The sequence below is a fragment of the Amblyomma mixtum genome, chromosome 1 (assembly GCF_055824585.1).
Source record: "Amblyomma mixtum isolate Tamu chromosome 1, ASM5582458v1, whole genome shotgun sequence".
NCBI classification, from domain to species: domain Eukaryota; kingdom Metazoa; phylum Arthropoda; class Arachnida; order Ixodida; family Ixodidae; genus Amblyomma; species Amblyomma mixtum.
Genome location: NC_143012.1, coordinates 138,486,669 through 138,501,560, shown reverse-complemented (window position 1 = coordinate 138,501,560; position 14,892 = coordinate 138,486,669). Strand labels below are relative to the sequence as shown.

The 14,892-nt window shown below is 46.0% G+C and overlaps 2 non-coding genes across 2 annotated transcripts; both read right to left on the bottom strand.

Annotated features, from left to right (window-relative positions):
• Positions 1 to 11,102: 11,102 nt before the first annotated feature.
• On the bottom strand, positions 11,103 to 11,174 carry TRNAT-CGU (transfer RNA threonine (anticodon CGU)). The gene has a single exon. It is a non-coding gene; the product is annotated as a tRNA-Thr (tRNA).
• A 908-nt stretch (positions 11,175 to 12,082) lies between these two features.
• On the bottom strand, positions 12,083 to 12,154 carry TRNAT-CGU (transfer RNA threonine (anticodon CGU)). Its single transcript has one exon. It is a non-coding gene; the product is annotated as a tRNA-Thr (tRNA).
• Between the last annotated feature and the right edge of the window lie 2,738 nt (positions 12,155 to 14,892).

Genomic DNA, 14,892 nt, shown 5'->3' with positions numbered 1-14,892 from the left:
GTCACGTGATTTGGAGGCGCACAACCACAGCGACGGCGCGAGGTGGGCCCCCGTTTCTCTACTGTCGTGACGTCATCGTGTCACGCGGTGTGACGTCATGTATCACGTGATTTGGAGGCGCATAACCACGGTGAAGGGCTGAAGTGGTAGCTAAAGTAGTATGCTTCGCATAATATGAGTGATTGTAACTCTGACCTTCCCAAAGCAGCTTGGCAAAGGTGAGCATTGCAAACTGGCAACTCATGCTCGTACCACTTGTTATATCTAGAATTTTTGAGTATACTATTATTCGCTGATCATTAACATCGTCAGCAAATTATGCCTTATTTCACTACCAGCGTGGTTTTCGAGGAAAGTAATTAGCTGAGGCATCAGCAGGCACCTGAATTTTTTAAAAGACGAAGTTGAAGTTAGGCTGAAGAACACTGAAGAAAAACAGAAAGGCGGTGATGGCTAGCGTCTTTTCTTTAAATACCTTTGCTGCAACTTGAAGTCGACGGCTTTTAGACTTAAGATAAATCACCAGTCCAGTGAACACTTCCCTAAATATGACCGAATATATAAAAGTCACATGCATAAGCATACACAAGTAACATTCTCACCTAGCCATGTTAGGAAATCTGTCTGTCGCTTAGCTACAGACACGATTAGACACAAGAAATAATGAAAGCCTGACACACGCAGACATATCAATGCATAATCAGCTTTGTAGTGCCACAGTTTACCAAGCAAGAGCTAACTTGTGCACACTGTGCAAGTTAGCCCAAATGAAAATATTGCGCAGATCTGCCCGGATATTGCTGTAAATATTGCTGTAAGGAAAGTTCTCGATTAAGACATTATGCGTATGAGAGCAATGTATTGGTTTTCCGAGGTGAGCGAGTGACTAAGTACCTTATAAATCAATTTATTGTTATAATATACAACTCTTCTAGATGACAATACCTGATAATGATATAGAGCCTGGAAGGAGCTCGAGGAGTTCGCGATTTATTGTCTGAATTTCTACAGTGACCATTTCGAAAGGCAAGAAGTTAGTAAGTGTAGCCTTGTGAGGTGAAAGATGATTCCATTCTTTCGTGAGGCAACCAAATGAACCTTCAAACGCAGTGGCCTGAGCTAACTCAGGCACAACAATGTTAGTGCGGCTAATGCGGATTGAACTACGAGTCGCAAAAGATTAGTTGGTTACATGGTGGTAAAGGATAAAAGAAAACCTGCAGTTTCTGCACGTGATAAACAAATTTCAAGATTCACTTTCAGTATGAAACTGGAGTTTCAAGAATAGCCAAGTAGAATAAAACAAGCAGCTCAGGCTTGAACTTATCCCAGGATTTTAGCAAGGATATATTTGTGCCATACTGCTTTAGAATACCCAAGCTGATGCCACACATGAGTTCTGAACGTAACTTGGATGTATACATCATCATCATCATCATCAGCCTGACTACGCTCACTGCAGGCAAATGCCTCTCCCGTGTCTCACCAATTAACGTTGTCCTTTACCAGGTACGACGACTTTGTGCCCGCAAACTTCTTAATCTCATCCGCCCACCTAACTTTCTGCCGCCTCCTGCTGCGCTTGCTTTCTCTTGGAATTCACTCCGTTACCCTTAGGATCAGCGGTTATCTTGGCTTCGCATTACATGTCCGACCCAAGCCCGATTTTTCCTGTTGATTTCGACTAGGATGTCATTAACCCGCGTTTGTTCTCTCACCCACTCCCCAAGAGAACTCCCCAAACAGCAGTAAACTTGCTATATCCACTAATATTAAATACTTTCATGCATATTTAGAATACTGCTATTGCGACTTGCCTATTTCAATGGTGTTTTTCGACAGAGAGACCAGTTTTTAGGAAGCTAGTCGCCACAACTTAGGGCGTTATTGGTTGATGTCAATGATTACGTTGTCACGTATTGTGCACGGTAGCATCGTAGCTTCTTCGTCGGCAGACGTCGTATATTTGACGAACTCCATTCATAGTTTCAAAGATACTTTAAGCACTAACGCGTGTTAACGTATAACAGTTTAAAATACTTTATACTTTATACTATTGGAACTTTATACTGACGAAAGCTGGGCTAGTCGGTACTTGGTAAGTAGCTGTGAAATGGATAGCTAGGAGAATTTTCTAGAGCTAGTCTTACCGGCTGAATCAACGAAAGCTGTTGATGTTTTCGTTTAGCCATATAGTCGTGCATTCTGCCGTTGAACAGCCCTCACGTTGAGCATTTTTGCGCCCTCGGCATAACTTCCCCAGATACTAGGCCGCCCGTCGCCTCCAATCCTCTCTCTCTCTTCCCTCTCCCTTCTCTTTTCTAAAAGTGGGGAAGAACATTTTCCTCTCTCCACTACGTCACCTGCAACGGTTAGCAGGTGATTGTCGTTGAATTGGAATTTATTTGAGCTAAATTCAACTTTAAATTCAATTTGTTCAATTCCTTAAATAATTAAGGCCTTACGGCTGACGCTGTAGATTCTACACTAGAATGCTGAGCTATATGGTAAAACCACAGCTGCAAAATCTATCGTTTTCAAAACAAAAGTGCCAGCGAAAAGCAACACATGATGATGTCTAACGCGGTGTCCCGTGTGTCCCATTTCGCTGTCTGTGTGAAAGGTCAAGCTTCGCAGTTAAAGAAAAATTCACCTTGATTTTGGATTCGCACCAGGGGCCGTCGCCTGGTTGCCGCAGTCGGTCTACGATCTGAGCTAACAGGAACGGGAGCAGCTGGCAGCGTAAGAGTGAATAAAATACTATAGCCAAAGCATTCCAGCATCCAAAGAACTAGTCTTGAGGAAATTCATGTGTGATATAGAGATGCCACCAGAAGGTTTAGAACAAATATTATTTATTTTTTTTGCGTTATTCCGTGCATGTTTCTCGATCGAAAGGTCTTGTGTTTCTTGGTTGTATAACATCAAATTGAACTACGATACATTTTTTTTCTGAAGTACTAAATAATGCGTATGCTGGCTTTCTAAGAATTGTGAGCATGTGGTCCGTAAGCAAATGGCGCATATGCCATGTTCATGCATTTAAAGACCAAAAAGCTTGAAATAGATGTTAACGAATATATATGCTGGCTCATAATTTATATCAGAGAAAACAGGCTGCTAGCAATTATCACAAAACCTCCAATATGTTGGCGTCACTAGATCCTCTAACACACTCTAAACACACGAAAGAAATCATGTACGTTTCATTTCCCTTCATCCATGGTTTGCATTTGCAAAGTAGATCATCCAATGTCTGTGCTCAGAACTTTGAATGCGCATGCCTTGGCCGAACATAAATACACACTTTCCCTGTTTCCCAAATGAACTTTCAAGAAAATGCAAGGTTTAAGTTTAATGCTGAAATCTGTCGTTTTTAAAGTGATTTCGCAATGAAGCATGCGTCCACTGAAGTCACTGAAATTATTTCAGTTTGTTGTCGTACGGAGGATCACCGCTGATTTATTCCTTCTAAACATATTAGACCTGTTGCAAAAACAGTCAGTGCACTGGAGCATAGCAGGGTAGGGAAATGAGGGGTTGTTATGACACACTTATGAATAAGCCAACAGTCACCGAAACGATTGAAAATAGACGCCGATGTTTATATCCTTATTTTTTATGCAGTTAGTAGTGTATTCGTATTACGGCTGAAAGATTATTTATAAGAAAATAAAAGAAAAAACAACCACATGCTGCCCGTAGGATCTAACTCCACGACCTCCGTATGTCGCGTACGCTTCTTTACCACCTGAGCTACGGCGACTTCTGCATCATAAGCTAATGCGCAGGTCATGGGTTCAGATACCACCGGCGGCATGCAGCTTTTTTTTCTACCACTTTCCAATCGCTGATCTCTCAGCCATAAGATGATTACACATTAATTTTACATCGATCAGCACCACAAATTTAAACAAAAAGGAAAGAAACATTCCTGTAAGCTTTCTTTTGTTTAGGTAAGTGTTTGCTTCCTTCAGTCAGTGCACTTGTGAGATGAGACTTTTGGTCAATGAACAACAATCACGGAATCTCCGAATATCTGCCAGAGCCAGATATGGTATCGCACAACCAAAGCGTAGTTCACAGAAAGCTGCTTAACATCGTAGTGGCGCTATTAGCATTTTTTGCGACCTAGAAGGTGCGCTTCAGCTTATCAATATGCGGGCGCTACTGAGAGCTGCTTCGGGGAGTAGGTTAGATAGAGTCGAGCTTGTTCTAAAATTTCACAACCTCGCGTTTTTAACTCCTGTTAAGATCGGAGAACACGGGCCTGGGAAGAATTAGTACCGGACGTGACTCATCGCAAAAAAAAAAAAAAGATGCGGCGAGTGCTGGCGACGGCGGCAGCAGCGGCGGAAGCAGAGACGACGGCGGCGGTGGTAGTGTGGCCGAGTCCTCCTCCGGTCGCCGGACGGAGTGGTGCTGCACAAGGTCAAGCGGTTGCTGTTGATTGAAAGGCGGCTGTGTCCTCGACAGAGGTCTCGTGCTTCGGTCATCCGGCGGGGGAGTTCGAGGACGTTCATTCACCTGCGGGGAGACTACGGGAGACTCCTTTCCCGCGGAGGCAACGCACAGAAGACTTGCAGCAGTGGTCAAGGTGACGCATCCGTGTTTGATGACTCCGTCTTCTCCTTCCCATCGAGCGAGCTGCGCGAGAGCCAAGCACCGCCCCCTGCCGTGGGTGGTACCACCAGTGTCCACATGTGCCCATCTTATTGGGCATCGAACTTTATTCCTCAGTCAGGTATCTGGGGGATCGTAAGCCTATTTAACGGAATGTTGTCTGGTCACCGGAGCAATCCCATCGCGGCTGTAAATATGTAAAATGAGCCTTCAGTAAAGTTTCCTCCACAGCGAAGTTCGACACCGTCCTTCGAAGCCGGGACCTGCGGGGCTGAACGAGTCAGTCAACACCAGGGCCCCTCCGTCTTCAACACGCTATAACGTTAAGGAAAATCCGGCGTCACCGGCGTCGTCGGCGTGGTGAGCGAAAACCTCCTTAGAAGCAACCAAGTGGGCCACATAGTGGCGTCATCCCGACCTTCCACCGGGTTATGAGCAGACTTACCACAGTGGCAGCTGGCAGTTAAATTAATGACTGGTCAGTCGGGAAGAGGAACCTTGTCGCACAAGTCCCGCCGGTGGCAGCACCTGCCATCGCAAGGCAGTGGCGTATCGCACCAGAGATTTATGAGTGTGAAAGCGGGAATGATAAATGCCGCATACGTGGGCATTAATTAACACATTACGCTATCGCGTCATACCCTTAAGGCTGAGCTTTAATGGTCCCTCCAATTTTTTTTCTATAGTGGCGACCTCGTGCGGGCGTCTTTTGTTCGATGGTGCAAAAGTACTGAACAGAGAAGTACTGAACAAGGAAGAAATCGCTGTCTGGTGTGCGAAAACGGCTGGCATGAATGCGGACAGGTGGACGACCGGTGGACACGCACATTGCAGATTTTAAAATAAAAAAACGTCGACCCTGGATACTCACACAAAGGCTGAATCAGAGAACTACAAGTGCAATTAATGCAAGACTCAGCGATTACAATGCAGCTTGCGCAGAAACCGACTTCGTAACATAATCGCTGCCGCATGTTTCAACTGCTAAAGCTGCGTCCACTTTGCGTTTTCTCGTGCTTTAAGTTTCAATTTCACATGCTACCTTAGATAAGAATGGAGATTTTTAATCATGTGTACAATTTGATAGCAATAACAAAATGAGGTCACCTTCACTTCGCGCTATTCTTTCGCAGCAACCGCCTTATTGCGCTCTCTGTTTGCTCGTAAACAGTGAATGGAGGACGTGTAATCAATTTAATGGCACTATATGTGCTACAACTTTATTTGTCCGATTCTATTCATTTGTTACGATCCGCGTTTCTGAGTGCATATTTCAGTCACTGCGATGGCATGGGGCATTAAAGAAATGAGAAAGTAATTATAATGAAACGGACTCCAGTAATATGCATTGTGGGCCTAGTTGGTTCATTGTCAGCGTTCTTTTCAGCGCTCACAAAGACAACACAAGGGAAGGTAGAACAGGATGCGCTCTGTCCTGTCTTCTTTGTCCTCTGTGCCGTCTTTGCGCTCGCTAAAACGAACACTGATAACAAAATAGAGTTGCAGTAAAACGCATCAACCCCTCCTCTTCGTGGATAACAATTCGGTTTGCACGTACGCAGTAATTACAGGGACATTCACGCACAAGATTCCTCACAATTGCATTAGTCGCGTGTGCTCAGCGATGCTTGTCCACAAATAGCGCCGCGTATTTGCGTACACCTACGCATACCAACTCTTTAGAAATAGATGTCTGATAATAACTGCACATCCGTGGTCTTGCAAGTGCTCATCTACACAGCGTTCAAACTTCCTGCCTTCTCTGTATTGCTGGCAGCAGAAAACTCTAGCGCTGTCACTTACCGGCTCTCCTATCTCGTCAGCATACAAACACCCACGTAATAGGGCTCCGAATATACATATTTTCACAGCAAAACTATGACAACAAGTCTGAATGTGCCGGCGAACCAATCGCGTAGCAGAGCAAACGGGGTGTTTCAGCGTACCAAATCTTCGTAGACTAGCTCGCGGTGCCGCTGCAGCATGGCGTCCATTTCATGAAAATCGCCAACATCTCTTCTGGAAACTGTTTCCCAAAGCGAGGCTTTCAAAATCTGCGCCCTCTGAACCGGCCACCGAAAGCGTGGAGGACAACATCCGGTTCACTTCTGTATTTAAGTTACGCTGAAACGCAACCCGCGAGTCCGTTTCTGTTCCTGTTGTGTAGAACAGACTGGGTACCGCTTCAACTTATTTGCCACGTGTCCTCGCGCTTCGGACACACTTGCCCCGAGTCGCAATTAGTGTCCAGTTAAGCTACGACAAACGGCTCCTTCTCGCCTATCTTTTTTGGCATGAAAGAATGTAAACACCACTCCACCTCATTCTTTGAGGCTTTCCATAATTAACTTCAGGTTAGAAGGACCCTCGTAGCAAGCCGCGAAACAAGCGTGATACTCTAGCGTGTGCGCTTAATAAGACTTCCGCAATTCGCACAGAGGACGCCTCCATTGTCCCTCACTTGGCCCACGTAGCAAGCCGTGCAACAAACGTGATACTCCAGCGTGTACGCTTAATAAGACTTCCGCAATTTTCACAAAGGACGCCTGCATTGTAACTCCAGCGGTGACATTGGCAATGACGTAGTTTGCATCCCTCAATCGACTCGCAATGACGAAAGAGCTGCAATATCTTCACAAAATTTCTGGCACAAGCCTCGCTTGCGCAATAACCTCCACAGCGAAACGAAATCGCCTGGGGCGTATGTAGCGTAACGTTGCTCTCGTCATGGCGGTCTTTCGGGCGGAGTTTAGGAGACGTATCCTGCGCAAGCGGGCCAGTCGTCGGGCTTCTTCAGCGCCACGTAACAAATGATAGAGGGAAAGGTCTTCTTGAAGCGAGAAGGGAAATATAGTGTCCAGAAAAGCACGAGGCAGCCTCTCGTAGAGCAAGCATACAGAAGGGAATACCCGGTAACATCACCCTTCGTGGTGCTGTACACTCTAACAAAAAGGTGTGATCTTAGTCTTTTTGGGGGGCAAAACACTTGTCGCTGAGCTGACACCTTTTTGGGGGGTAAGGTTACGCTGTTTCTTGGAGACTAAGTATTTATGCTCTAGCACATAATGTAATGTAATGCTTCTAATAGCCTAAACTTGCACTGCCATAAGAAGAATAACTTTAAACCAGTTAGGTATAACATTACGCCTTTCTAAGAGGGGTAAGTGTTAGTCTGAGGACAGCATAAACATATCCTAGCATGAACGGTGCAAGTTTGCACCTTTAGCACGCAAATATATGCTATATATAGAAGTACAAAGTTACTTTTCAAGAACTAAATTTATACCGTCATAAACAGAGCAAAGTTCGCACCCCTATGGTGCAAGCTTACACCCTTACATGATGGATAAAGTTACCCTTCCAGTGGTGCAAGGTAATCCCCTACTGCAAAGGGCATGCACTATTCGGTGCTCTATTTATACTTATGTATCAGCAGCGCGAACACAACACGGGAAGAAGAAGGAGAAGAAGGTAAAGAGCGCTGAACTTCCAACTTTTATTTGAGCAAAAACTGAACCCGCACTTTTATACACATACCAGGTAAAATCCCACCAGGGGGGTAATCAAGGCGCGCAATCGAATTGGGACCAACACAATGTCCAGGGCATCAATATGATAACTACTATCGCACTATACAAAGACTTCCATGAAATGAAGCACGAATGACATGTGGAAAAACAAGACAATGTAAAAACAGGGTTGAGTGTGCGCAAATGGAAAAATGGAAAAACAGATTTGAGGGCGCGAATTTTGCTAAACGCAAAAAAAAAACATGAGAAGGCGAGACACGGTAAAAACGTAAGCGATGCGAAGGGATGAGCGCAAACAATTAACACGGCTAGAACGAAAATGCAGTGTGCCCCTAAAAACCAGGTAAAAACCAGACAGAAGCCAACAGCCACATAAACCAAGGGGCACAGGGGATTTTTTTTAAGTTATTTATTTTGTGGTGTTGATCAATTTAGAATATTACTGAATATGTTATCGTTAAAGATAACTGATTAGAAAAGCAGAAGAAAAAACAACCACCTGCCGCCGGTGGCATCCGAACCCACGACCTCCGAATTACGCGTCCGGTGCTCTACCTCTGAGCTACGGCGACGGCTGTCAATTCTTCTGCTTTCGGGGGTATTTATGTTTACAAGTAACCTAACCTTGAGAGTGTTCATCAGCGCCACCCACGTTCATAAGCGGCGGACGTAGAACGTCCTGAGTTACCGCAGGTCTGACGTAGAACGTCATCGAACGGAGAGGGTAGAAGCTGCGTGAGAACCCTCTAATGCTTCCTAAGGCGTCAAGGCTGCCAGAATCGAGGCCCTCGCTAAGCAATTAAGCAAACAAGGGAAGGGGATGAGGGGCTCGTTGTAAATATGACAGAAGCCAACAGCCACATAAACCAAGGGGCACAGGGGATTTTTTTTTAAGTTATTTATTTTGTGGTGTTGATCAATTTAGAATATTACTGTATATGTTATCGTTAAAGATAACTGATTAGAAAAGCAGAAGAAAAAACAACCACCTGCCGCCGGTGGGATCCGAACCCACGACCTCCGAATTACGCGTCCGGTGCTCTACCTCTGAGCTACGGCGACGGCTGTCAATTCTTCTGCTTTCGGGGGTATTTATGTTTACAAGTAACCTAACCTTGAGAGTGTTCATCAGCGCCACCCACGTTCATAAGCGGCGGACGTAGAACGTCCTGAGTTACCGCAGGTCTGACGTAGAACGTCATCGAACGGAGAGGGTAGAAGCTGCGTGAGAACCCTCTAATGCTTCCTAAGGCGTCAAGGCTGCCAGAATCGAGGCCCTCGCTAAGCAATTAAGCAAACAAGGGAAGGGGATGAGGGGCTCGTTGTAGATATGACAGAAGCCAACATCCACATAAACCAAGGGGCACAGGGGATTTTTTTTTAAGTTATTTATTTTGTGGTGTTGATCAATTTAGAATATTACTGAATAAGTTATCGTTAAAGATAACTGATTAGAAAAGCAGAAGAAAAAACAACCACCTGCCGCCGGTGGGATCCGAACCCACGACCTCCGAATTACGCGTCCGGTGCTCTACCTCTGAGCTACGGCGACGGCTGTCAATTCTTCTGCTTTCGGGGGTATTTATGTTTACAAGTAACCTAACATTGAGAGTGTTCATCAGCGCCACCCACGTTCATAAGCGGCGGACGTAGAACGTCCTGAGTTACCGCAGGTCTGACGTAGAACGTCATCGAACGGAGAGGGTAGAAGCTGCGTGAGAACCCTCTAATGCTTCCTAAGGCGTCAAGGCTGCCAGAATCGAGGCCCTCGCTAAGCAATTAAGCAAACAAGGGAAGGGGATGAGGACCTCGTTGTAAATATGACAGAAGCCAACAGCCACATAAACCAAGGGGCACAGGGGATTTTTTTTTAAGTTATTTATTTTGTGGTGTTGATCAATTTAGAATATTACTGAATATGTTATCGTTAAAGATGACTGATTAGAAAAGCAGAAGAAAAAACAACCACCTGCCGCCGGTGGGATCCGAACCCACGACCTCCGAATTACGCGTCCGGTGCTCTACCTCTGAGCTACGGCGACGGCTGTCAATTCTTCTGCTTTCGGGGGTATTTATGTTTACAAGTAAGCTAACCTTGAGAGTGTTCATCAGCGCCACCCACGTTCATAAGCGGCGGACGTAGAACGTCCTGAGTTACCGCAGGTCTGACGTAGAACGTCATCGAACGGAGAGGGTAGAAGCTGCGTGAGAACCCTCTAATGCTTCCTAAGGCGTCAAGGCTGCCAGAATCGAGGCCCTCGCTAAGCAATTAAGCAACAAGGGAAGGGGATGAGGGGCTCGTTGTAAATATGACAGAAGCCAACAGCCACATAAACCAAGGGGCACAGGGGATTTTTTTTTAAGTTATTTATTTTGTGGTGTTGATCAATTTAGAATATTACTGAATATGTTATCGTTAAAGATAACTGATTAGAAAAGCAGAAGAAAAAACAACCACCTGCCGCCGGTGGGATCAGAACCCACGACCTCCGAATTACGCGTCCGGTGCTCTACCTCTGAGCTACGGCGACGGCTATCAATTCTTCTGCTTTCGGGGGTATTTATGTTTACAAGTAACCTAACCTTGAGAGTGTTCATCAGCGCCACCCACGTTCATAAGCGGCGGACGTAGAACGTCCTGAGTTACCGCAGGTCTGACGTAGAACGTCATCGAACGGAGAGGGTAGAAGCTGCGTGAGAACCCTCTAATGCTTCCTAAGGCGTCAAGGCTGCCAGAATCGAGGCCCTCGCTAAGCAATTAAGCAAACAAGGGAAGGGGATGAGGGGCTCGTTGTAAATATGACAGAAGCCAACAGCCACATAAACCAAGGGGCACAGGGGATTTTTTTTTAAGTTATTTATTTTGTGGTGTTGATCAATTTAGAATATTACTGAATATGCTATCGTTAAAGATAACTGATTAGAAAAGCAGAAGAAAAAACAACCACCTGCCGCCGGTGGGATTCGAACCCACGACCTCCGAATTACGCGTCCGGTGCTCTACCTCTGAGCTACGGCGACGGCTGTCAATTCTTCTGCTTTCGGGGGTATTTATGTTTACAAGTAACCTAACCTTGAGAGTGTTCATCAGCGCCACCCACGTTCATAAGCGGCGGACGTAGAACGTCCTGAGTTACCGCAGGTCTGACGTACAACGTCATCGAACGGAGAGGGTAGAAGCTGCGTGAGAACCCTCTAATGCTTCCTAAGGCGTCAAGGCTGCCAGAATCGAGGCCCTCGCTAAGCAATTAAGCATACAAGGGAAGGGGATGAGGGGCTCGTTGTAGATATGACAGAAGCCAACATCCACATAAACCAAGGGGCACAGGGGATTTTTTTTTAAGTTATTTATTTTGTGGTGTTGATCAATTTAGAATATTACTGAATAAGTTATCGTTAAAGATAACTGATTAGAAAAGCAGAAGAAAAAACAACCACCTGCCGCCGGTGGGATCCGAACCCACGACCTCCGAATTACGCGTCCGGTGCTCTACCTCTGAGCTACGGCGACGGCTGTCAATTCTTCTGCTTTCGGGGGTATTTATGTTTACAAGTAACCTAACCTTGAGAGTGTTCATCAGCGCCACCCACGTTCATAAGCGGCGGACGTAGAACGTCCTGAGTTACCGTAGGTCTGACGTAGAACGTCATCGAACGGAGAGGGTAGAAGCTGCGTGAGAACCCTCTAATGCTTCCTAAGGCGTCAAGGCTGCCAGAATCGAGGCCCTCGCTAAGCAATTAAGCAAACAAGGGAAGGGGATGAGGGGCTCGTTGTAAATATGACAGAAGCCAACAGCCACATAAACCAAGGGGCACAGGGGATTTTTTTTTAAGTTATTTATTTTGTGGTGTTGATCAATTTAGAATATTACTGAATATGCTATCGTTAAAGATAACTGATTAGAAAAGCAGAAGAAAAAACAACCACCTGCCGCCGGTGGGATTCGAACCCACGACCTCCGAATTACGCGTCCGGTGCTCTACCTCTGAGCTACGGCGACGGCTGTCAATTCTTCTGCTTTCGGGGGTATTTATGTTTACAAGTAACCTAACCTTGAGAGTGTTCATCAGCGCCACCCACGTTCATAAGCGGCGGACGTAGAACGTCCTGAGTTACCGCAGGTCTGACGTACAACGTCATCGAACGGAGAGGGTAGAAGCTGCGTGAGAACCCTCTAATGCTTCCTAAGGCGTCAAGGCTGCCAGAATCGAGGCCCTCGCTAAGCAATTAAGCAAACAAGGGAAGGGGATGAGGGGCTCGTTGTAAATATGACAGAAGCCAACAGCCACATAAACCAAGGGGCACAGGGGATTTTTTTTAAGTTATTTATTTTGTGGTGTTGATCAATTTAGAATATTACTGAATATGTTATCGTTAAAGATAACTGATTAGAAAAGCAGAAGAAAAAACAACCACCTGCCGCCGGTGGGATCCGAACCCACGACCTCCGAATTACGCGTCCGGTGCTCTACCTCTGAGCTACGGCGACGGCTGTCAATTCTTCTGCTTTCGGGGGTATTTATGTTTACAAGTAACCTAACCTTGAGAGTGTTCATCAGCGCCACCCACGTTCATAAGCGGCGGACGTAGAACGTCCTGAGTTACCGCAGGTCTGACGTAGAACGTCATCGAACGGAGAGGGTAGAAGCTGCGTGAGAACCCTCTAATGCTTCCTAAGGCGTCAAGGCTGCCAGAATCGAGGCCCTCGCTAAGCAATTAAGCAAACAAGGGAAGGGGATGAGGGGCTCGTTGTAAATATGACAGAAGCCAACAGCCACATAAACCAAGGGGCACAGGGGATTTTTTTTTAAGTTATTTATTTTGTGGTGTTGATCAATTTAGAATATTACTGAATATGTTATCGTTAAAGATAACTGATTAGAAAAGCAGAAGAAAAAACAACCACCTGCCGCCGGTGGGATCCGAACCCACGACCTCCGAATTACGCGTCCGGTGCTCTACCTCTGAGCTACGGCGACGGCTGTCAATTCTTCTGCTTTCGGGGGTATTTATGTTTACAAGTAACCTAACCTTGAGAGTGTTCATCAGCGCCACCCACGTTCATAAGCGGCGGACGTAGAACGTCCTGAGTTACCGCAGGTCTGACGTAGAACGTCATCGAACGGAGAGGGTAGAAGCTGCGTGAGAACCCTCTAATGCTTCCTAAGGCGTCAAGGCTGCCAGAATCGAGGCCCTCGCTAAGCAATTAAGCAAACAAGGGAAGGGGATGAGGGGCTCGTTGTAAATATGACAGAAGCCAACAGCCACATAAACCAAGGGGCACAGGGGATTTTTTTTTTAAGTTATTTATTTTGTGGTGTTGATCAATTTAGAATATTACTGAATATGTTATCGTTAAAGATAACTGATTAGAAAAGCAGAAGAAAAAACAACCACCTGCCGCCGGTGGGATCCGAACCCACGACCTCCGAATTACGCGTCCGGTGCTCTACCTCTGAGCTACGGCGACGGCTGTCAATTCTTCTGCTTTCGGGGGTATTTATGTTTACAGGTAACCTAACCTTGAGAGTGTTCATCAGCGCCACCCACGTTCATAAGCGGCGGACGTAGAACGTCCTGAGTTACTGCAGGTCTGACGTAGAACGTCATCGAACGGAGAGGGTAGAAGCTGCGTGAGAACCCTCTAATGCTTCCTAAGGCGTCAAGGCTGCCAGAATCGAGGCCCTCGCTAAGCAATTAAGCAAACAAGGGAAGGGGATGAGGGGCTCGTTGTAAATATGACAGAAGCCGACAGCCACATAAACCAAGGGGCACAGGGGATTTTTTTTTAAAGTTATTTATTTTGTGGTGTTGATCAATTTAGAATATTACTGAATATGTTATCGTTAAAGATAACTGATTAGAAAAGCAGAAGAAAAAACAACCACCTGCCGCCGGTGGGATCCGAACCCACGACTTCCGAATTACGCGTCCGGTGCTCTACCTCTGAGCTACGGCGACGGCTGTCAATTCTTCTGCTTTCGGGGGTATTTATGTTTACAAGTAACCTAACCTTGAGAGTGTTCATCAGCGCCACCCACGTTCATAAGCGGCGGACGTAGAACGTCCTGAGTTACCGTAGGTCTGACGTAGAACGTCATCGAACGGAGAGGGTAGAAGCTGCGTGAGAACCCTCTAATGCTTCCTAAGGCGTCAAGGCTGCCAGAATCGAGGCCCTCGCTAAGCAATTAAGCAAACAAGGGAAGGGGATGAGGGGCTCGTTGTAAATATGACAGAAGCCAACAGCCACATAAACCAAGGGGCACAGGGGATTTTTTTTAAGTTATTTATTTTGTGGTGTTGATCAATTTAGAATATTACTGAATATGTTATCGTTAAAGATAACTGATTAGAAAAGCAGAAGAAAAAAAAACAACCACCTGCCGCCGGTGGGATCCGAACCCACGACCTCCGAATTACGCGTCCGGTGCTCTACCTCTGAGCTACGGCGACGGCTGTCAATTCTTCTGCTTTCGGGGGTATTTATGTTTACAAGTAACCTAACCTTGAGAGTGTTCATCAGCGCCACCCACGTTCATAAGCGGTGGACGTAGAACGTCCTGAGTTACCGCAGGTCTGACGTAGAACGTCATCGAACGGAGAGGGTAGAAGCTGCGTGAGAACCCTCTAATGCTTCCTAAGGCGTCAAGGCTGCCAGAATCGAGGCCCTCGCTAAGCAATTAAGCAAACAAGGGAAGGGGATGAGGGGCTCGTTGTAAATATGACAGAAGCCAACAG